This window comes from Silurus meridionalis, chromosome 26, assembly GCF_014805685.1.
Source record: "Silurus meridionalis isolate SWU-2019-XX chromosome 26, ASM1480568v1, whole genome shotgun sequence".
Taxonomy (NCBI): Eukaryota; Metazoa; Chordata; class Actinopteri; order Siluriformes; family Siluridae; genus Silurus; species Silurus meridionalis.
The window spans coordinates 13,275,299-13,299,669 of record NC_060909.1 but is presented as its reverse complement, the minus strand read 5'-3'; the positions used below and the strand labels follow the sequence as shown (position 1 = coordinate 13,299,669).

Below are 24,371 nucleotides of genomic sequence, written 5' to 3'. Positions count from 1 at the left end.
ACTGAACAACAAAGAGAGCGACCGTGTGATACGTCATCAACTAAGAGACTAATGCGACCCTCCGCTAAAAACGTGGAACCGGCAGCGTGAGTTTGCTCGTGCCTTCGAAATTTGCTCATGAAACGGTAACATTTTGCGAGCAAGGTTGCTCGTATCTCCGTTTGCTCATACTATAGGTTGCTCGTACAATGGGGTTCCATTGTATACTATTTACTTTATAGCTGCTATAATGTAAGTGACATCAGGAACAAACCTGTTACACAAACTTTACATGCAGCTATTATACCAAAAACAGTATCACTGATTTAACACCACTCTCTCTCTTTCTTTCTCTCTCTCTCTCTCTCTCTCTCTCTCTCTCTCTTACTCACACACACACAAACACACACACATTATTTACTTCATATGTATTTCATGTCTATTGTTGTTCATTGTTGGTCTTGTCGTGACTGATTGTGTACAAACAGGCAGTATAACACACCTTTCACACCTCTGTGTGTGTTTTCTCCTAACAATGGCATGTCTGAACAGAATGTGTGTGTGTGTGTGTGTGTGTGTGTGTGTGTGTGTGTGTGTGTGTGTGTGTGTTGTTTCATGCTTTCCGAACACTGCTCAGTTGGAGATATCGATCCTAAACACCCTGTAGTGTAAATCTGTGAACAACCAGTACTTACACACCTCCTGTTTCCAAAACAGTCCAAAAACGGACTTTCTTTCACAAACACTAACTCAATACAGAGCCTCAGAATGATCAACATTGATTTCCTCTGATTGCAGTTCGAAGCATAACTTGATTTGGTAGGAATCCCAAACAGTTAGTGTTTAGAGAGAGATTTAACAGGGCTGACGCTGAAGTTCAATTCTAATAAAAGCACTTACTGGAGCTGAACTAGTGTTTGGGACAGAGCTTAAAAATAGCAAATTATTTTGTTCCATTTGTATAGAACCCTAAGTGCTTACATATGGAGTCTAGTTATTAAGATAGAACCACACTCCAGTGTAGTCAGGTCAATAAGGTTTGGAACAGAAAGCACCTATCAAAAAAAAAAAACCTATATATACATCCTTTATCATTAAATCATGTTTATTTATTTTATTTCCCCAGGCCTGTAAACATATAACAATAAATTAAAAGCATATAATTTAATTGAACCTGCTTTACTTTTATTTAATATACTACTGTCATAATACTTACAATAGTTTAAGCTTGGCATGCGATAAGTCATTCTTGGCCTTGCATTCTGTGTCTCTTTGTGACTCAGCTGGAGCACCTGATTTAAAACTGTTCATAAATAAGATTTATATGGTGGTGTCGAAGTGGTTTTTATGCTCGGTGTTGTGTTACAGCAGACGGAGGTCTCCGAGGGTCAGAATGCTTCCTGACTGAGAAATTGCGGAAAACTCCAGGTCAAAAACATACTTGGCCTCAGTGACTAGCTGAACCTCATGAACCCTTAGTGCCCTCAGGCATTACTCAGTTAGTTTTATGTCTTCTTCAGCTGTGTTCATGTCAAAAACAAGACACTTGGGACTCAGGGTCAGGATCAGAACTCCACTAAACATCTACACATACATCAGCTAGCACTGCTCAGAGTCACAGACCAACAGGTACTGAGCAAAGTCACTATATTAAGAGTCCCCCAAATGGAAGAAACTAAACCCTAACTACTAAAACAATTGAATTATCAACATATACATTTGAGTTTTAAAATGACTATGTTCTTGTAGTAATCCTAATTTAATGTTTGGGACAAAGCCTTAAGGTAAACCAATGTTCCATTCTTTTAAGAACATTACATACTGACAAGATATAAATTGTTGTGTATGAGAAAGAGCCGTGAAATTGCTAATGTGCTGCAAATCTATCCAAGAACCTTTAGAGACTTAGAGTTTCAAATTCAATACTTTTAGTAAAAAATTATAAAATACACGTATTTGGAAAAGAACCTCAACTAGATATGGGGACTGGTAGTATTCTATTCTGGTAACCCTAAGTAGTAAAAGGATTTATGTCAGTTTAGTAAGACTAGATAAGAACTAGACACTAACTAGATATAACGTTCAGTATAGACCCATAAAAAGTTTTCTCACAAACACTATATGACTAACATCAAGTGTTTATTGTAATAAGTACCAGTATTACCAGTGTTATTAAGTTAGACTGAATCTTAAACTGGCTGCTGTTCCTATTCTAACAATTCTCCTTATTCTTTTCTTAGTCTGTGTCCTAGCGAACAGTATGAAAATATATTTAGTGATGGAGACTTCAAAGCACTTTCTAAGTCACTCTGGATAAGGGCATCTGCCAAATTCCATGAATGTAAATGTAAAATATGGAGTATAATAAATGAGAGCAGAATGTCTGACACAGTAACTGCATGGATTGTTGCTGCAGTCCCTTAAAATGGCTGACATTGATTTTTCATTATAGTAACAGGATTCAGTAGAAACTCTAAACAGTTATGAATATTATCCTTTAAAATGGCTGACATTAGTTGAGCTGAACTCAGCATTTGAGATGGAGCCTGAATATAGTCAATATTCTTATTAGAACCCTAGATAAATGTGATTTTTACTATTTGGGACAAAGCCCAGGTTTGTTTGTTTTTGCTGCTCCTTAAATAATGCACCAACATTCACTAATCTCCCGGCTAAGTGACAACATGATGTGTGTGTGCGCATGTGTGTGTATATGTGTATGCGTATGCCTGCAGGCAGCTCATTTTTCTCTGTTCTTTTCCAGTGCATTCATTTAAATGATATCCGGCACTAAGAGGTTTATTAGCGCATAATAAATAACCGCATCAGCAGAATGATGCAACACTTTAATATTTCATCACTGCACCTCGTTTTCTCTGGTTACACATCTCCCTTCTCTACGTTCACATCCCACATGCTAGAAATTGAACAAAAGCCCTCAGTGCTAATAACCTGTGTAAGGACAATGAGTGGGGATTTAATAATAATTATCGTTCAAGTCGTTCTGCTAAAATGAATGCCTAAAAGTGCTCTGAAAAGCAATTACTGATAAGTGTTTAATATTAAAGATGACTTGAATGATGATTTTTGTTCCTTATTGTATGTAAGAAATAAATGTATGTCTACGTGTCAATGAATAATAGTGGAATGAGGTGAAGTGTGTGGCCACGTTTAACCTCCATTCATGTGGTGAAAAGAAAGTGCAGCTTCTCTTATCAGCAATTTGTGCAATTACGTCTACAAGAACTCTACACTGTGAGAGCATATTCTTGTTTTAAAGAGTTTTATCAACGAGACACCAGATAGAGATCAGTCAGACAAAATTCTCCACGAAAGAAGCGTTTCAAATTCGGCCAGATTTTCATTGAATACCGATGTGTTGTATCTGACTAAATTTGTTGTGCAACTATAAATAGATTACATTCTGGGCACAAATAGGATGAAGGAAATATAATTTATTTATTTAGCTATTTAATAGTGCTGAAAATAAGAGTTATTTCAAATGTATGGGTGCCCATTTTGAATCAGAGGTAAAATGACTTTTATAATATATATGCTACAGGGTTTGGTTTAGTGGCAAGCTGCACATAAACGAACAATTAGATAAATAAGGCAAATTAAGACTGAAATCATTCCCACAACATACTTTTTATCAGATGGTCATGAGTTTAAATCTCAGCAACACCGAGTTGCCACTACTGGTTCTCTGAGCAAGGCCCTTAACCCCATAGCTGCTGAGTTATAAATAATAGTTCAAATAAAAGTTGCTCTGGATAAGGCTGTCTTCCAAGTGCTGTAAAAAGTCAATACATGATAAGATAATTATATAAATAATAAGGTTAAAACATTTTGCCTGTCACATCCAGCTTTCATTTACTTAAAATTCCAGATCATGCAAAATTTCTTTAGATCGACAGTAGTTCAACCTAAAAAATGTACAAAAAACCCAAAACAAGCAGCAACAACAACATAACCCCAAAAAATAAAGAAAAATAAAACGTTGAAACAACTCAATCAAATCAACAAGATTCAGTCATGTAATTTCCTCACTAGAGTTCACTTGGTAGCAGACTTAAACCACCGTCTCTAGGTTATGAATGTAACCCTAGTTCCCTGAGGGAACGAGACGCTGCCTCGTAACGGTTTGGGATCGCCCCTGCATTACGACGCAGCTCGAAATTCCCGAATGGGGAACGTCTCTAGGTTACGAATGTAACCCTAGTTCCCCGATGGAACAAGATGCTGCGTCATAACGCAGGGGCGATCCCAAACCGTTACGATGCAGCTCGAAGTTCCCGAATGGAGAACTAAAGATCATGTTAAGGATGTGTCCATGTTGGACAGTTTGTCCTCCACATCACGCTAACTTATTATAACTTGCGAGTTTCTGTTGTTTATTCAGCAGTTGGGTTTATTTACAAGCGTCACGACTTCACTCTCATGCAATCTTCATCACAGAGGCTTTTGTCTTTAAATGTATAATGCATGAAGCCGTTAGAGCTCCTTCGGCGCAACACAAGGTGATGTATTATTGCATGGTTTTGCCAAGAAACCGCACAGTAATGTTCTGAACAGAATTCTGCCCACGTTTCAGCTTGAAACAGAAAGAGAGAAAAAAAGTTGTTTAATCAGACTCTCGTCTGTCCGAAGCCCATCACATATCGGTGAAAACGAGCTGCTCTCGGCTTCTCCTCTCTGAACAGAAAGGAGAAATCTTTTGATTTTGATTGAGGCCTGATCGCGGCAGGAGTGATGGCCACAGTAACGGGTTTTCTCCAGGAAAAAAAGACAGTAATCTGAGAAAGCTCTTGTGAGAAACAGCACTCAGACAGCGAGTCAGATTTTTGAAAGGAAAGAAAACAGGATTTGAGAAAATGTGAACACAGGCTCCTGATTGTGAAGTGGAACAGGTGCAAATGGTTCTGCTTGGCTGGGATCAGGGCAGGAGAGCAGGGGTAGCACCTGTAGCCTTTTTGCAGCTTCAGTAATGGGAAATCAAATCAAATGTATATTATTCAGTATATCATTTTAAATAAAAACAGCACTGAGTAGTTTGAAGTTTTAGTAGTGTCTCACAGTTATTTACAAGTGATTGAGCAGCATGTGAAAAATATTTAATTTGGTTATTGTGAATGGTAAAGTTAAATATGTACACTATATACTATGGAAATTATAATGTTCTTGTTCATTTAGAAAAATAAAAAATGGGTCTTTATATGTGTTTTAAATTGAATAAATGTTTGGTGAGGAAACAACTGTCTAGCTGCTATAATGTTTCATAAACCTTAAATGTAATTATTAATATCTAAAATGAAGCTGTGTAATCATTCTGAAATGTTGTGGTGTTGTGGTTTAAGAGGAATAAAACACTGTTTTAATAACACACTTATGCTACAGACACATAAATATAACTGAAGTTCCACACTAAAATAGATAACATTTTTAGGTAAAATATTATTTACTTTATTTAATTATTTGGCTTTAATTCAACAATTTTTTTTCCTGATAACTTCATCCTGTTTTATATCCACTGAAAAAAAAATCCTTGTGTTTCTCCCGTGTCGTAAACGTATTCTTTGTGCATTATTGAGCTCCAGGTTAGAGGAAATTTGTTCAGAAAAGTGTACATCAAATTTAAATACTAATCCAGAACACTAACAATGCTGAATACTGATTCTATTTTTAATGTTTAAAGACCTACAGCTGCTCTTGTTTCTCTGTTTGTGTGGATTAAAAAAAATCAGTGACCTTGAAGAAGCCTAAGTGACAGTGATGAATAATTTACCCGCAGCAATTCCTTTGTGACTTCATACATTTAAATGTAAAATAAATGAACAAACACCTGCAGAACAACACACACTAATAAAACAAGACGTTTGACCTATATATATATATATATATATATATATATATATATATATATATATATATATATATATATATATACACAGTGGGCACGGAAAGTATTCAGACCCCCTTACATTTTTCACTCTTTGTTATATTGCAGTCGTTTGCTAAAATCATTTATGTTCATTTTTCTTCCTCATGTACATATAGCACCCCATATTGACAGAAAAACACAGAATTGTTGACATTTTTGCAGATTTATTAAAAAAGAAAAACTGAAATATCACATGGTCCTAAGTATTCAGACCCTTTGCTCAGTGTTTAGTAGAAGCACCCTTTTGAACTAATACAGCTATGAGTCTTTTTGGGAAAGATGCGACAAGTTCTTCACACCTGGATTTGGGGATCCTCTGCCATTCCTCCTTGCAGATCCTCTCCAGTTCTGTCAGGTTGGATGGTAAACATTTTTTGGACAGCCATTTTTAGGTCTCTCCAGAGATGCTCAATTGGGTTTAAATCAGGGCTCTGGCTGAGCCATTCAAGAACAATCACAGAGTTGTTGTAAAGCCACTTCTTCATTATTTTAGCTGTGTGCTTAGGGTCATTGTCTTGTTGGAAGGTAAACCTTCGGATATCCCTGTACTTGGCCGCATTCATCTTTCCCTCGATTGCAACCAGTCGTCCTGTTCCTGCAGCTGAAAAACACCCCACAGCATGATGCTGCCACCACAATGCTTCACTGTTGGGACTGTATTGGACAGGTAATGAGCAGTGCCTGGTTTTCTCCACACATACCGCTTAGAATTAAGGCTAAAAAGTTCTATCTTGGTCTCATGAGACCAGAGAATCTTATTTCTCACCATCTTGGAGAACTCCATGCGGGCTTTCATGTGTCTTGCACTGAGGAAGGGCTTCTCTCGGGCCACTCTGCCATAAAGCCCCGACTGGTGAAGGGCTGCAGTGATGGTTGACTTTCTACAACTTTCTCCCATCTCCCGACTGCATCTCTGGAGCTCAGCCAGATCTTTGGGTTCTTCTTCACCTCTCTCACCAAGGCTCTTCTTCCCCGATAGCTCAGTTTGGCTGGACGGCCAGCTCTAGGAAGGGTTCTGGTCATCCCAGGCGGCTTCCATTTGTGGATTATGGAGGCCACTGTGCTCTTAGGAACCTTAAGTGCAGCAGAGATTTTTTTGTAACCTTGGCCAGATCTGTGCATTGCCACAATTCTGTCTTCAGGCTCTTCAATTCCTTTGACCTCATGATTCTCATTTGCTCTGACATGCATTGTGATCTGTAAGGTCTTATATAGACAGGTGTGTGGCTTTCCCAATCAAGTCCAATCACGGTCACCAATAATGCGTTACTTTTTACAGTAACTAATAATGTAACGCGTTACTTTTAAAAATAAAGTAACTTCGTTACGTTACCGTATGGTGCGTTACCCGTTACTTTTATAAATTAATTAATTTCAGCTGAAGTGTAGACTACAGCCTAACTTGCTTACAGCAGCATTGCATTGTAGGATTGGTGGATTACCCTCTGTATTCACGAAGAAGACGCACTGTGGGCATGTCTCCGTTTATTCAGGTCTGTGCGGCAGTAATGGCGAGTCGAAGCGAGAGCAAGACGAGTTTCTCAAAGTGGAAATATGCTCATTATTTCACTTTAGTTGAGTATAAAGACAAAAACTTTTAAGTCAAATGTAAGCTGTGTCTTTCTGGTTCGAAGCTCGTATTTACTGCGATAAACAGCAACTCCAATCTGTTGAAGCTCCTTCAAAAACTCCATGCTAGAGGCTAGAAGCTAGGAGCTAGAAGCTAACCCGGTGTTCTGTTTTACATTGTTTTCATACTTTAGCTGTGAAAGGAACATTTTTAAGAGCTCAACACAACAGCAGAAGCCACTTTAGTTTTTGATTGTGAATATATTATTCAGCTTGTTTTGTTGTTTATTTCAGAAATCCTTGTGATATATTCAGATATATATATATATATATATATATATATATATATATATATATATATATATATATATATATATATATATATGCTGATTGCTGCCCAGGTCTCTAATTTCTCACCTACATCAGCTACATACATTATATATATATATATATATATATATATATATATATATATATATATATATATATATATATATATATATATATATGTAAAGAAAATATTACTTTCTGAATTTATTATCTATTAGTACAAAATTTATCACTTCACCAATTACATGTATGCAATTTTAAACCATATTATAATTTGCTAGAAATTACTTTGTGTTAGCGTAATCAGAAGTGAATTTAAAGCCAGGATTCCTGAACATTACAGCACTGATTTCAAATGTATCAACAAAATTAAAATCAAAACCCAATATTAACATATTAGCATGAAGGTCTCGTCTCGTCAGTGTGTTTGTTGTGTCCAGTATCCAGGGAATGTGTGCCTCCTCCAATTAATTGTCCTTCCTCTCTGAAGCGCTTGACCTTCATCCCCGAGTGCCAGAATGATTTGCTGCTGCTGCTGTGTTCATTTTTTTTTCATCAGCGTGGTGGCAAGGGAACGAGGGAGTCTAATTGCAGTCAGAAAACAACAAACAGTGGCGTGTTGACAATCAGGGATTATTAGATTCCCAATCCGGCAACAACGAGACGACAAAGTGGGACAATATTAAGATTCATACCATCACCAGGCATTACGCAGTGCCGAGACACAGAGCGAGATTCAGTGTTGATGTTGAATTCACACACAAAATAAATCTGAATAAAAACAACAGAAATAAATTGAACTGAATGTACAACCACCTGAACAGAATTAAAGGAAATGTGTTTTCATTATTGTTTATTTAATAAAAAAAAAATTATTCTTGGTGTCATTTTTTACTTGTGAACTTAAAAATGTAAAAAGAAAGAAAGAAAGAAAGAAAGAAAGAAGTACTCTGATGTTTAGGTATTAGGATTAAGGATGTGCATTTTAGTATTTGCGGTTTAGTCTCTAGTCTGTAGGATTTGGAATTAGGTTTTGGAAGGTGCTAATGTAGCATGTAGCACAATCAGTCAATGCTAACGTCTGGAATGCCAACAAGAGTAAAAACAACTGCCGGTGTCAGTGGGGATTAAATTGACAAACAAACATGGTCACATCTGTCAAGAAAACACACACACACTAGTGTCTCGTTAAGCGATAATAGACTCACCAACGTTTGTCAAGCAATTAGTGCAATTTAATAAAATTCAATGTGGAGACTTCAAATAAACCTGAATTAAAAAAAAAAAAAAAAAGAAAGTATTTATTACCTCTGCATTGCTTCAGGACTAAACTGTAAGGTCAATCCATCTTCTTTTCGGCTTCATCCCAAACCACCTACTGCTCCACTAAATTAACACACCACCTATTGTGTCCTTCCTACTTCCATTTGTAAGGTCAGAATTAAGAGATTTGAGATTAAAGATGAGAGGAGCAACAAAGATTTAGATTTAAAGTTAGTATCTAGAAATTAAGGTTGGTTACAAGTTAAGGTCTGGGGCTCATTCTAAAGGATTTGGGGGTTAAATATTAGGGATAAAGGGTTTAAGATTATGAGATTGGAGATTAGGATGAATTATTTCAGATATAACATAAACTGGGTTTAAAATGTAGTCATTTGTTTGTTTTTCTTTCTTTCTTTTCATTATTCAGTATCTCTCTCTCTCTCTCTCTCTCTCTCTCTTTGTCATTTCTCACTCTACTCTAACTCTTTCATCCCTGTCTCTCTCCATTTCTAATTATTTTTCTCTTGCTGTATTAGTCTGAACTAAAGGTGGGAAGTAATGAACTACAAATACTTCATTACTGTACTTAAGTAGATTTTTCTGGTATTAGTACTTTACTTCACAATTTATTTTTAGTTTAAACTTTCATTCTTTACATTTTTACATAATGTTATATTTGTACTGTCTATTTCTTCCATTTTCAAAACATACTCGTTACTTTTGTTTTAATCTATTTGGTGAAATGTAAATTTTTTCCTTCTTATTGTGCACCGTTTTCAGACCATCAGCCTATTTCCTGTCACTGCATGGCTTTTTCAATCTACCACTGGTGTATAATTTCCTGGCTCTCACACACCACAGAAGTAGACTAGTTTATGAAGCTAATAATGAGCAGTCAGAAGGCAACAAGAAGTATGGGGGTAATGTGGATGAGACAGAGGGAGTCAGTGATGTAAAGATGACTAAGAACAGAGACATTCCTGATCACCTGATAATCATCTTTTCTCTGCTTGTGTTTTATATGATGGTTGTTCAGCCTGGATACATTTATTATATCACCCTATTTACCGTCCGTGTGGAAACATAGCAAAGGTTCCGTTTGGTGTCCTGATAATTTACGTAATTTTAAAGCACCATAATTACTTTAAAACTTTTACAAGAATATTTTGTTTTCACGCTCTATGTTCAGTTTGGTTTCATGAATAATAAACATGCATTTACATAAAGCATCAATATTTGTCCATGCCCATGTTGATTAGAGTATTAAAAATTGTAAAGTATTAATTTAATGTACATAGAACTGTGCAAATTAAAAAGATTTAATGGATTGACAGACCTAATATTAATATGACGTGGTGTCCAGTTATCAGCATGACACTAAAACAGGTAATAGTAAAGGCTACTTTTTACTTAAGTACATGTCAGAGCCCAAAATTCTTTACTTTAACTTTAACTTACAGTAAGTATAGTCAGTACTTCAACGTTTATCAGAGTATTTTTTAAACATGAGTATCTGTACTTCTACTTAATTGAAGGATGTGTGTACTTTTGGCACCTCTAGAATGAACTGTCTATTTTTTTCCTCTCTCGCTTTCTGCGCATGTGTGTGCAGCATGGTGTCTCCGAGCACGAGGCTGTGTGAGAGTTTGACTTGCCGGCACGGTGTGCGGGTGGTGTGCAGGGCAAGTGTAGGGGAGTGTGGTTAGCGCTGGAGATGTGGTGGGACATAAGAATATTGTCTCTGCCCCCTTATGAACAGTGCAATTTGTTTTTTTGTTGTTTTTTTATAATTTTGACAAAGTGACCAAACTGATCCAAAAAGGAATTGTGTCTTTCAGGAGAAGGGTTTTTATGGTCCTTAATGAAGGTCTTAAAAAGCTAAACATGGTTTTTAAGTTCAGGATTGAGGGCCCAGAGAAGACCTGCTGGGCTGAACCAGACCCAAATAAATTGTGCAGAAACTGAAAAGTCACAGTGGACTCTGGAGCATTGCTGGAGCTGCCTGCACTGTCAGAGGCAGGTAAAGGGTTGCAGAGCTGTCGCCAGGAAACACCAGTCACTAGACCAGTGCAAGGGGACAAGGAGACAAGGAGATCGAAAATGAGCCCCTTTTAAAAGTACCAACTAAGAGAAGGAAGCAAGGGACAAAGAAAAATCCAGCTAAAAAAGATTTAAAGGTTGATGAAATAGAGTAAGACATTGAACATACAATGTCAGACTCAGTTTTTAACTCAGAATCACAGAAGGAACCATTGAACATGTTTGATAATGCTAAGGACTTCAAAGAATTTTGTGGCAAAAGAATGCATCAGTTTTTACCATTTGTTTGTTTAACTTTTATTCCATTAGAATAAACAGGAACCAGTTTGCGAGTTTTAATATAAATTGAGTAAGGGAATATGGAAAGAGAGCTAAGCTATATGAGCTTATTAAGTACAAACGTGTCAATGTTGCTATGTTGCAGGAAACCCACAGCGATATCAGAAACACTGCTGATTGGGTGAAGGAGTGGGACGGGTTGACAATTTTAAGTCACAGCCCATTACTTAGTGGTGGTGTTGCCTTGCTTTTTACTCACAATTTTATATTTGTTTCTTAAACTGTAGAAGAAATTTTAAACAGGAGCCTTTTAAAAGTAAATGCTTTTTACAAGAATTAGGTTTTTGTTTTTATGTATGTATATGCTCTCACCAGTGCAGTGGAGAGAATGAGTTTTTAGACAAACTCAACAATGTTATTTTAAACTGCAGCACTGCAGATTAAAGGTGGTGGAGGTGATTTAATTGTACAGCAGACAACTTAATACAGGAATCATGAGCCTCATCTAGCTTCCCGTAAACACCTCTGGAAGTTGGTAGAGGCCCACGATCTCTGTGACATATGGAAAAACTGAATAAGAAACCACAGCATTGTACAGTGTACAATCAGTAAAAATAACATAAAACCTAAGAGTGCCTACTGTTTCCTAATTGTTTTAAACTCGAGAAGGCAGCTTTTAACTCCCTACACTACACTTTAAAAGCATCACTGAGATGGATGCTCCTACTAAGTTCTTCTTCAATTTTAAACAAAAGAATAGACAGAAAAGATTCATGCATGCCGTGCAAACAGAATCAGGTGATCTCGTGTCCTACTAATTTCGCCAGCTATTTAGTCAGCTTCTAGTCAAAACTGTATAGAGGTCAGGGGCAGTCAGTGGCCAGGGAGTTAGGTAAGGAGCTGACACTGGCTAAGCTTCAGGAGGCTCTCCAGGGCATGGAGAACCGAAAGGTGCCAGGTATAGATGTTCTCCCCATGGAGTTTTTTAAGGCCTTCTGGGCAGTAATAGGGCAGGATGTGCTAAAGGTCCTAAAGGACCGACTGAGTGGAGGTCAGCTCCCGTCGAGCTGCAGTAGAGCCGTCCTGACCCTGCTGCCAAAGAAGGGAGACCTGACCCACCTGAAAAACTGGTGTCCAGTGTCACTACTGTGCAGTGACTACAAGCTGCTGTCAAATGCATTAGCCTCGAGACTGAAGAAGGTGATGGAGAAGATCATTTACCATGACCAGATGTAGTGTGTGCCTGGCAGGTCGATATTTAATAATGTCTAATCAATTCATGACATTTTAGACATCTCCAAGCTATTGGGCTTAACGACTGGTCTGATTTTCCTAGACCAGGAAAAGGGTTTTGACCGGGTTTGAGCATGTGTGTGGAAGGTGCTGGAAAGCTTTGGGTTCAACCCTGGTTTCATAGAAATGATCAAGGTGTTGTACAGTGAAATTGAAGGTGTACTCAAGGTTAATGGTGGTTTATGTGCCCCTTTTAAAATTTACCGAGGTATAAGACAAGGTTGTTCACTGTCAGGAATACTGTACTGTACTCTATGGCAATCAAACCCCTTCAATTAATCTGAGAAGTCATCTTTCTGGTTTCTATATTCCACACTCTAATGCCTCACTTGTATGCATATGCAGACAACCTGGCTGTAATGGTGGTATCCCAGACTGATGTTAATGTTTTAAGTGATATTTTAAGAGACTTTAAGTTTTTATCATCAGTAAAGGTAAACTGCTGAAAGAATGAAGCTTTTTTAGTTGGGGAGAGGGGGGCATTGTAGAGCACATCCAGGGCAGACTAGGCAGGTGGAAGCGGCTGGTTCCAAAGATGTCCTACAGGGGGCAAACGCTGGTCATCAACAACCTGGCACGCCATCTTCCCAAGCAGGAAGAGGGGCAAAGACTGGTTTATCTCACCAGCAGAACTGCAGCCTTTCGCCTCCAGTTCATCCAGAGACTAGGCCCAGGAACCTGGTATGGAGAACAGCGGCCAGTGAACTTTTGCACATGGTGGGAGGAATAGGGCTGGACAGAACTTTGTTTTTAATGTACACAAATACGGCGGATGTTTCTGGATTACCAGTGTTTTACCGCAGACCTTTTAAAATATGGACTTAAAAAAAAGAAAAAACGGCCTAAGGGCTGCAGAACACTACACTGGCTGCTGGAGGAGCCCCTGGTCTACGGGTGTTGTTTGGACATCTCTGATGCGACCACCCCCACACTGTCCAGTGCTCTGATCTCCTCAAAGATCATCACACTCCAAGAGCTGTTGATTGTCACAGGGACAGACCTGGGGTGGGGACCTGGCAGCATGTACAGGACTCTGGTATCTGCGCACTGCCAACCAGCTCCTACATTGCTGAGGGTCCACCCTAAGAGCAGAGAGCGTGTTCAGTTGAAGGACTACAAAACTGGTGAGATCGGTCCTGCACAGAAGGAACCCTTTCCCCAGCTGGACATTGCTCCCAACCTTGATGGGTTTGAAGGTCCACTCCTGGAGTGCAGGGGTGAACTTTGGGACAGTGTTGGGAAAGCTGCTTTATAGAGCCTGTGTTAATGCTTTAAATAAGATGAGTGGGAGGGTAGACACCCAGTGGAATTTTTTTTTTGGTATATATGATACTATTAAACCAGAGTAAAAAGGCCCAATGCAAACCACTGTTAACCAAAAAAGACTGACAGGCTGTCCATGCTGTTCACAGGGAGAATGTGAATTTTTTTTTCATGCTTTTATTAACTGCTCCAGATTACAGTCACTGTTGGAGCTTTTAAAACATATTTTAAGTTATTTTCATGTAATTTTACTTTTTCAGTTGTTTATTCTTTGTTTTAAGTACTTCAGGAGTAACATGTATATGTGCCAACTGATTCATTTTAATTTTTGGGCAGGTGAAAATGGCAATATACCTGAGCAGAAAAAGCAAAATAATGCAAAAAATACTGACTGATGCAGTCAGAATGTTCTCAAGACTAACGAAATCAAGGATTTTGGTTGATTCTAATTTTCATAAGAGTATGGGGTATGTGAAGATGTTTGAAGCTGTGTGGTGTTGCAGAGAATTTCTGTGTTCTGTGAGAGACAAAGAACTGCATTTTTCAACAGAACTGAACTAAATGACCCCCCTCCCCAACCTTTGAATGGCATTACCTGATATTTCTTTATCTATTTATTCAATTGACAAATCAAACTTGATACCATCTGGCATTAAACTAATGACTAATGTCAAATAAAGTATTGTAAAAATCAAAAGTCTCTCTGACTCTCTCCTCTCTCATCTCTGTCTCTCTCCATTTCAATTTTTTTTTTCTCTTGCTGTTTTATTGTCTGTACTGTCTATCTTTTTCAGTGTATGTATCTCTCTCTCTCTCTCTCTCTCTCTCTCTCTCTCTCTCTCTCTGTTTTTCTCTCTCTCTTTAAGTGCTTCTTATTTGCATTAGCATCTCGCTGACAGTCCCTTCGACCTGTTGAGAGATGCTTTTTATTGTTCTGATTCTGTCTTGTGTAACCAAATGTCACACACACACACACACACACACACACACACACACACACACACACACACACTTTCTTTCTGAACAGTCGCTCCTGTTCTTCTTGCTTCTCAAAGCTGAACAAAAGTGAACTTGTTCTTGTTCTCTGTTCAGTAAATGTGTGTGTGTGTGTGTGTGTGTGTGTGTGTGTGTGTGCGAGCGTGTGTGTGTGTGTGCATGTAATAGATACAACATGTTGCTTGTCAGTTTGTATTGAAATGACACAAAGATATAATGACCTCGGTTTGAAAATGCAGTAAAATTCCACATTGTCTATGAATGTGAGGTTATATCATGCGTTTTATAACATTGCTGAATTCAAACAGAATTTTTGAACAAAGAAAAATAAATGAAAGAAAATATTTCCTTTCTATAGGTCCTAAATAAAAATCTGTTTCAGTGTCAGTCTTTTTTTATTTAGAAATAACTGTATAATTTAATATGCATAAACATACAATTCCTTGATTCCTATTTTTCTTTTTTATAGTCCGTGTAAAACAATCCGATATAAACAGGAGGAGCCCTTTTATTTGTTTGTTTCCTTTTGCCAGAAAGCTTCAGGCTGTGTGTGTGTGTGTGTGTGTGTGTGTGTGTGTGTGTGTGTGTGTGTGTGTGTGTAGGAAAAACAGCTCAGATTGGTGCACATACATTTCTGATTATTCTTCGTGGAACCTGGCAGTAGTGCTCACAGCACAAAGATCAAGTTCTTTAGCATGACACTAACAGAAGATTCTATTCAGCGGTTAGCTCCAGTAGCTCAACCTTAACCCAGCCTTAATGACTTCCAAAATAAAACCAGATTTCTACCATCCTTCTGTACAGACAAAAAGAAATGTGGTTTCATTTATTGCTCACTCAGTCATGTTAAATAGAAGATTTCCAGAAAGTTCCACTGGAGATGGATAGAGTTATATTATAAAATACGTTCAGCCCTTTTAATTTTCTTTTGGTAGTTATCCTGCAAATAATAAAAAAATTCTTATATAAATCATTTAAATCCTGATGGTCGAGCATCAGTAAACTTTTGTGGGCATCAGGAAAGGAAGATCAGCTGTCTTATGGATGCACCTGGTAATTTCTAGGTGATTGATTTTTATCATCAACATGTATGCTAATGTGTGGAAAACTTTCTGTTTCTGAAACTTTTATATGTCTACTTTTACTTCTATTACTAAAACTGAACAATAAATTAACTGAAACTGAACAATAAATTAGTTAAGTTAAGCCCAAAGTAAACATTTAAACTAACAAAATAAATTAACCCTAGATATAATTTGAGTTAAAGACTAAGACATAGTTAGAAAATAGATTTAGAAATAAAAATTAGAATTACAGTTATAGAATAGAATTACAAATTAAAGTTAGAGATAATTCAAAATAATAGATAGAGTTATACAGTTAGGGAGATTACAGTTTGAAAATCAGAATTAATTTTGAAGTTAGGGTTAGAGTTAGAAATTAACATTAGATATTGAATCAGAACTTAAGTCAGAGAGTACAGTAAGAAATTAGAGTTAAAGATAGAGTAAAGGTTAGACATTAGAGTTGCAGATGCAGATTTAAGATAGAGATTAGAGATTGAGATAGAAATTAGCGATAGGGTTAAAATTAGAAATTAAAGTTAGAGTTTAAGTTAGAGATAAAGAGAGATGTTGGCTGTAGAGTTAGAAATAAGTATTAAAGAAAGAGTCAGAGGTTAGAATTAGAGATTAGTGTTAGAGATAGATTCAAAGACTTGGACATTTGGTGCAACCCAGATGAGGATGGGTTCCCTCTTGAGTCTGGTTCCTCTCACGGTTTCTTCCTTATGCCATCTCAGGGAGTTTTCCCTTTCACAGTTGCCTCCCCGTTGCTCCTCAGGGACAAACTTACTTATAAAGAACATATTCACTTTTAATCACTACATTATCTGTGTAAAGCTGCTTTGAGACAATGTTCATTGTTAAAAGCGCTATACAAATAAAAATGAATTGAATTGAAAGATTAGCGTTAGGTATAGAGCAAGAGATAAATCAAAGTTAGTGATAGAGATTAAGGATAGATTTAGAAATAGAACCAAAATTAGTAACAGAGATTAGAGATAGAATAGAGATATAGTTAGTACTAGAGATAGTGCTTAGTGTTAGAAATAGAGAAAGTAGAGCTAGAGATTAGAGTTAGAGGCAGCGATATTACATTGCAATACAGCTCTGATGTTGCTGAAGCTGTGGGTGTCATGTTGCACTGACGATACTGTTGTAATAAAGTCTTGTTGCTACAGAGGCCTGTTGCCTTGTTTCCTTTGAAACACTAGACACGTGCGGTCACAAATCTCAGCTCAGACAAACATGTAATTCTAGTCTCGCATGAAAATCCTCCTAGTAGCCAGTTTTGAGACACTTTGGAGAAAAAGTGGAGCCTAAACGTCCGGGTTTAAATTACAAATACAGCATTTAAGCTGAAATGGAGAAAGCATTCTAATCACCAGCTGTGTGTCTGTGTTTATTTAACGCTCCTGGACTAGATGGGCCATAAAGCTTGCACACAGGGCTGCGTTTCATTTCCACTCTGTAGGGTTCAGTGAGTTGTGTGAAGGTGGCATTCTTTGTTCATTTAAGTGCTTTACTTTTACAGGAGTTTAGAGACCATGCTGTTTGTGTCAGGTTTGAATAACGGCCTGAAACTCATGCAGCATATAAACACTAAGTCTATTAGTGCTAACGATCTGGTGACTAATTAACTCTGTGTGTGTGTGTGTGTGTGTGTGTGTGTGTGTGTGTGTGTGTGTGTGTGTGTGTGTTTGTGCAAGTCTGTGTGAAGGTTAATATACATGCATAGATGAATAAAGTGTATTTAAATAGAAAAAAGCAGAAAGTTTAATATAAACAAAGCACTCTGTGTGTGTCTCTAAAATCAAGTAACAGTAAAGGTAGAGTTACTATTCCCAAGTTGATTACTTTCCCCTAACAGCACATACTTAAGTGTTTTTTTTTTTCTTACACCAATGCAGGCTGCCAAAAAAAACAATATTTTATTTACCTTTTATGTATTTAGTTGCATTCAGAGCTCCCTTAGGTCTGCATTACCTTTTGGCTTCTCCTTGTACTTAGCTCTCATAGCTAGTCTTGCCAGAGTTCCTACTTACACCTTATATATTATGTACTAATAAGGATACCTAATAATGCATGTTTCTTTCTATCCACCTCATCAAGTTAAACATGATCCTGAGGTACCAGTGATCAAGTCCCATTCTTCTTCCCGGATCTGCCTTATTCATACTGACGTCCTACCTCTGGATGGAGTTTTTTTCAATTTGAGACCATCCCGTGCATCTAAAGATGGTTCCACATGAACAGTCTAAAGATCCATGAGGTTACGTAGCAGGGTTAAACTTAAGAACCGTGAAAATGGATTTGGACTGCAAATAATATAAAAAGACTAATTCTGTTATGACTACAGTTGCCATTTTTGCATTCAATCAATAAACAGTTTATAACATTAAAAATGATGGAACTATAATAAACAGTCAGGATCGTCCAGATAAGGATGGGTTCCATTTTGAATCTGGTTCCTCTAAAGGTTTTATTCCTCATACCATCTCAGGGTATAAACTTAGGGTATAAACTGATTTATACATTTAAAATATATATTTATAATCTATTTACTTCTATGAAGCTACTTTGGAACAATCAATATTGTAACATTAACAAGTAACATTAAATATTTTACTAAGACTGATCGATTAATAAATTAAGCCCAAAAAAAACATTTAAACTAACAAAATAAATTAACCCCAGATAGAATTTAATGTAGAGACAAATATATAGTTAGAAATGTAATTTAGAAACATAAATTGTATAAGTTATAAGGTTTCCTGGTGGTCTAGTGGTTAGGATGCGGCGCTCTCAACGCTGCGGCCCGGGTTCGATCCCCAGTCAGGGAACCAGCCATTAGGGTTGCACAAGCCTTAGTGCCGGTCCCAAGCCCGGATAAATGGGGAGGGTTGCGTTAGGAAGGGCATCCAGCGTAAAAACATGTGCCAAATCAAACATGCGGATGGTCCGCTGTGGCGACCCCTAATGGGAGAAGCCGAAAGGAAGTTTAAATTGTATAAGTTATAGATTAGATTAGAATTAGCTGTTGCTATAGAAATGATAACGTATTGGAATAAGTATAATTACTGGTATATTAATATATCCCCACGATTGGCACCTGTACTACTGTGTATAAACTCTTTCACTTTCATTTCAATATATTGTGTCCTATTTTATCACATTTTTTATTTTTAACTCCTGATTCTCTCTTGCTGAACTCACTAGGTCCAGAAGGAACTCCATCTCCTCCAAGATAAAATTGGATCCTGTACTATCTTCTATATGAGGATCTAAAAATGCAAGAATTGCCTTATGCACTCCACGAAGCCTCCTTCAGCTCCATGTTTCCAATCCTTCTCCATACTCTTCTCGTTTTATATCCACCTCATACATGCTTCCATTTCTGTGTAACTAGCCGGTTTTGCTAGTTGCTAGTTACATTGCAAAATTGCTTTAGCAGTTTAACAGCTGTGTTAGCATGTTAATATTTTATCATGCTTAAAATTGAGCACTTTCAGAATTAGCTGTTTCATTTCAACTGCTTCTTGGAGACTTCTGCAAAAAAATAAAATCCATCATTTTGTCCACACTGGACACTCCTCTAATAGCATTACATGTTTAAAAAGTTATAAAGAAAAAAAAAAAAAAAACAGAAAAAGAACATGGATCACTCACATTAAGGAATTAGGGAGCAAGTTCCTACCCAGGAGGTGTGACAAAATGTTAAAGTGTGAATAAAGTCTAAACATAAGAGGGCATTAATAAGAACAATATATTTGCTCCATCCATCATGTGATTCTGACGTCATGATTACAGTTTTATTGCGGGGTCTGACGTGTGTAACAGGGTGTTATTTGTTTAAGGCGTCTGTTCTGTGTGTGTGTTTGTGTGTGCCTGCATATAAGTGTATCATGTCAGTTTAGCAATACTTGTGTGATGTGTGTAACAGTTTATTGTTTCTATGTGCTTGTGCGGATCAACATATACTGTAAGTGTGTGTCGTGTGTGTGCCTGCATATAAGTGTGTGTCGTGTCAGTGTGCAATACTTTTTGCTGTGATAACTGTTGTGGGATTTATTGTTTCCATGTGCGTGTGTGTGTGTTAATTAGTTTGTACACACCCATACACTTGCACACACACACACGGAAACAATCATTCACACAAGCATTTTGCATCAGTAAGGAAACACACATGCACGAATTGGTGTGTCTGTGTGTGTGTGTGTGTGTGTGTGTGTGTGTGTGTGTGTGTGTGAGAATGTCAAAAGTGTATATGATCTGTTAGTGTGCTTGTGCTGATGTCTCTCTTATCTCATAGATAAGGACAATAGACTAAAATAAAAAGAGAAATTTAACTTTACTGTGCTTGTGCAATGACATTAAACACTGTCAGAGGTATAAATGATGTAAGACGTGAGGTATAGACACACGGTTCTGTGCGTTCTCTTGATGAAATGATGAAATGATGTAAGGCCACACTTTCTGGCTGTAACACTGCGACATCTCGGAGCGACGTGACACATGTTTGTGTAATAATAAGAGGTTGTTGAACACGTGTTGGTGTCACACTCTTCCTGGCGAGCTGTATGTGTTCCTCAGGGAGCCTCGTCGCTGCACCGTGTCCTAGTGAGCAGATTAATTAAGCTCCCACTGCACCGGGAAATGAGCTAATGCTTGCTGGGTTAGCATTGGAGACAGCAGCTATGTGAACCCAAGACACACTACTTTACCTAGGCACACACATTGTACAACTGTCATCATTTTCATCATCATCATCATCATCATTTTTTTGTTTTGTTTCGTTAATATCTTTAACCAAGTCTTTGTGCTTGTTTTATACTACATAATAACAGCTCCGTCCTGCATTCTGATCTGGCCATCATAAAGACCCAGCTCGTTCTAAAAAATTATAGTTTCGATAATAATAGATAATTGACAGCGGACTCTCCGTTAATAATAAAACATTTTAACTCATGAATGCATGAGTGTTTTTGGTGTGATGGAAGGAGTCTCCAGTACCAGTGCTTTGTTGCAGTCAGAGATACAAAGCTATAGGGGTTTGACAAGTTTTCTGACATCTTCAAGACAGAGAATTTATACTCAGTTTGCGTTTCTAAGTAACAGAAAAATTACAGGTTTTTATATATATTCTTATATTTATAAAAAATAAAATATGACATCATTCTTTAATAAATACTAATTATAATTGTGGTCAATAACTGTGGTATAATATACATATTTGGCATGCATTATAGTCATAAACATTGCATGTTTATGGAATAATTAGAGTCTAATGGTTTTCCAAAATTTGCTAACTTTGCAGTTTAAAACATTTAATTACAAAATAATCTTGATTTTCTGCTGTAAAAATTAATTCACTATGCATTGAATGAGAAGTACATTTGTGTTTAATATTAATAGTGATGTGTTTATACTGTAGATTTTTATATTTTTTATGCTTCTACAATGTTTTAATATAAGTTATTCATAAACAAAAAGAAAAGCATTTGCTAGGATTGTACTCAGACCTTAGGAGCTGACATTGAAAGGAGGAATCGAAGGCAGACTGACCTTCAGGTTCAACTCTGTGACCTCCATTAGGGCTGCTTCATAAATATCGTGCACTATATTGACACACACTGCACTGTTTTGTCGTGTTTCACCCATCAGAGAGCAGAGAGAGTAAAAATATGAAGAGCTCTGCTAAGTACTCTTCTCTCCATTCTCCATTCTGCACACACACACACACACACACACACACACACACACACACACACACACAATCAGAGTTAAAAGGCTTGAGGATTCGTCCGAATGTGCAGATCGGGTTTCTTTTTAAAGAGCTGCGGGAACAGAAGTGTTACAATCGTCGGGAACGATCTCGAGCGCATTCCGGGAAAAGTCTAATCGGAGGACGCGAGTACCGGGCACGCCAGTCCATTTCACCCATCAGCCCCGGTGCATACAGGAAAAAGGAGTTCTTTGTTAATCAGTTTATCTCTCTCTCCAGCCGCAGTGCATCTTCTTCTGCCCCCTCGTGCTCTCATCCATCTTCAGATGGAGAACTAATGTGTTCATAAATGAGTTAGGCCGCGATGCAGATTTGATTTGCTCCTCAAACATTACATCACTCTTTATACCCCATCTCATTATTAATTAGTTGGGATCGCAACGGAGGGTTTCCGTGCCAGGCCGAGGTTACGGGAAGAGCGGTCCATTCATGCCAACGCTGACGTGCACTAAAAGGAAAAAAAGAAAATGCTTTCCATTGTGAAACTTGGCTCCTGTTCACTTCAGGAGTCAGTCATCAGGAGAAACAAGAAGAGTATTGGAGGGAAACTGGGGTTTTGCAGAACAACAGGTATATTACAATCATCACAGAAACATGAGCAGAAGATTTGTAATATGTAATGAATGAATTCATAGGTATTTATCATATATTTACATAAATAATTAGCATATAGTGTGTATTTTGGTTAAGAGAATGCACACACGTGCAAACGTGGAGGTTGAGATGTGAGAGCAATAAATAATTCACACAACAGGAAGGAAAAGGCAATATAAGTCTGCATAAATTAATAATACTACACATTTGTCAAGGCTGAAGGGGCGGGGTCAGGTGCAAGTTTCAAGAGAGATAAGGGAGAGTAATCAGGTGAAGATTCCAGTGGGAGTCTGAGGAGAAGGGGTGACAAGGGGTTCAGTTAATCACAGCAATGATGCTCCAGTCCTGTAAAATTCAGCTGTTCTATATATCAGTAAAGCATACTGCCTCTTCTGGCTACCATAACAACAATTTCGCCACCAGAAGGAAACATGTAACAGGAAATATTGTGACTGACTACATGACTTGGTTTCCACACATCCATCCATCCATCCATCCATCCATCCATCTATCTATCTATCTATCTATCTATCTATCTATCTATCTATCTATCTATCTATCTATCTATCTATCTATCTATCTATCTATCTAAATCAAATAAGTGAATGAATGAGTCAATGAATGAATGAATGAATGAATAAATAATAAGACATTTGAAATCCACTTATTCTGACTCTCTGGCATAAACAGCCGATAATATAAATAACGTGTCATGATTTGAAAGGCATTGATTTTTCACCCTGAATTTTGTGACACTTTGCATCAAAGAAAAACCCTCAAATCTCCTGCATGGAAAAAAAAAATATATAAATAAGTAAACCGTTTTTTAGTAATCTTCAAAGTCCTCCTCATCGTGTGGCTCGGCCGTCCTCATCTTTATTGCTATCTGTGAATTATACACCCTCTCCAAAATCATTTATCTGCAGTCAAAGTTATCACTGACTTAGAACTTCTAAAGCCCATCTGATGTATTTGAGACGGAGCCATGGTGAGGAATACGAGAGCAACCAAGACAGCAGAGAACTCAAGCAAACCCTTAAACATCACAAAATGCTTTCTAACCTCACAGTGGGTTTAGCCTGTGTTTCTCTGCAATTTATCTTTCCTGTTCCTCTTATACCACTGCAAATGGCCATCGATTAAATTTTTATCTGTTATAGTACACAATCAGTGTTACAGGACATCGGGGGAAGCACGATATTTCCTATTCTCACTGATATTAGTGCAGTTGTTCGCTCACCATCCTCCTTTTTACACAATTTACAAATTTACAAATATAAAAAATGCCACATAATTAGGATATCAAAAAAGACATAATCATCGTTTAGCATGACAATCATAAAACATTTTAAATAAAGTTATTTAACATAACTTAATAACATAATTTTAACAAAAAATTTAAAACACTTCCCAGTCATTTTATTACATAAACACAAATTAAAATTCGAAGTGAATAAAAGCGTTATCATTGCCAAGGCAAGAAAGCTTTGAAGTGTAAATTTATGAATTGTTTTGATTACACTTCTCAAGTTCCCATTTTGCTGTGACATCTAGCAGTTAGCGTGTTTTCGATTAGCGGTTCAAAGTGTGAGCAGCGAGAGGGGAGAATCCAGACACGACCTGAAACGGAGAACCCTCTCTGGACTGTAATAATCTCAATCAAATAGGTGAAGCTTACAGGAACCAGGCGTAGATGGAGGAGGAAGTAGAAGCAGGAGGATGGACTTCCAGCACGGATGGCATAAACTTCTGATAACATATGGCGGGAAAGGACTATTAATTTCAACACACACTTCCTGAACTTTATTTAAAAAGCTTTAGAGGTGTAAAATATTTCTCTACTGCCCTCTGTCATTGTAAATACTCATCATCATCTTATTATTATTATTTGTAGTAGTAGTAGATATGTCAAAATTGTTATTTAAATCATTAATAGAAATAAATGTGGTCGTTTAGAAGGCCGATATGAAGTCTGGCT

At 37.4% G+C, this 24,371-nt stretch overlaps 1 long non-coding RNA gene across 1 annotated transcript; it reads left to right on the top strand.

Moving 5' to 3' along the window:
* Window positions 1-54: 54 nt before the first annotated feature.
* On the top strand, window positions 55-19,611 carry LOC124380200. Its single transcript, XR_006924625.1, has 3 exons — window positions 55-86; window positions 18,127-18,286; window positions 19,234-19,611. It is a non-coding gene; the product is annotated as an uncharacterized LOC124380200 (long non-coding RNA).
* The last annotated feature ends 4,760 nt before the right edge of the window (window positions 19,612-24,371 follow it).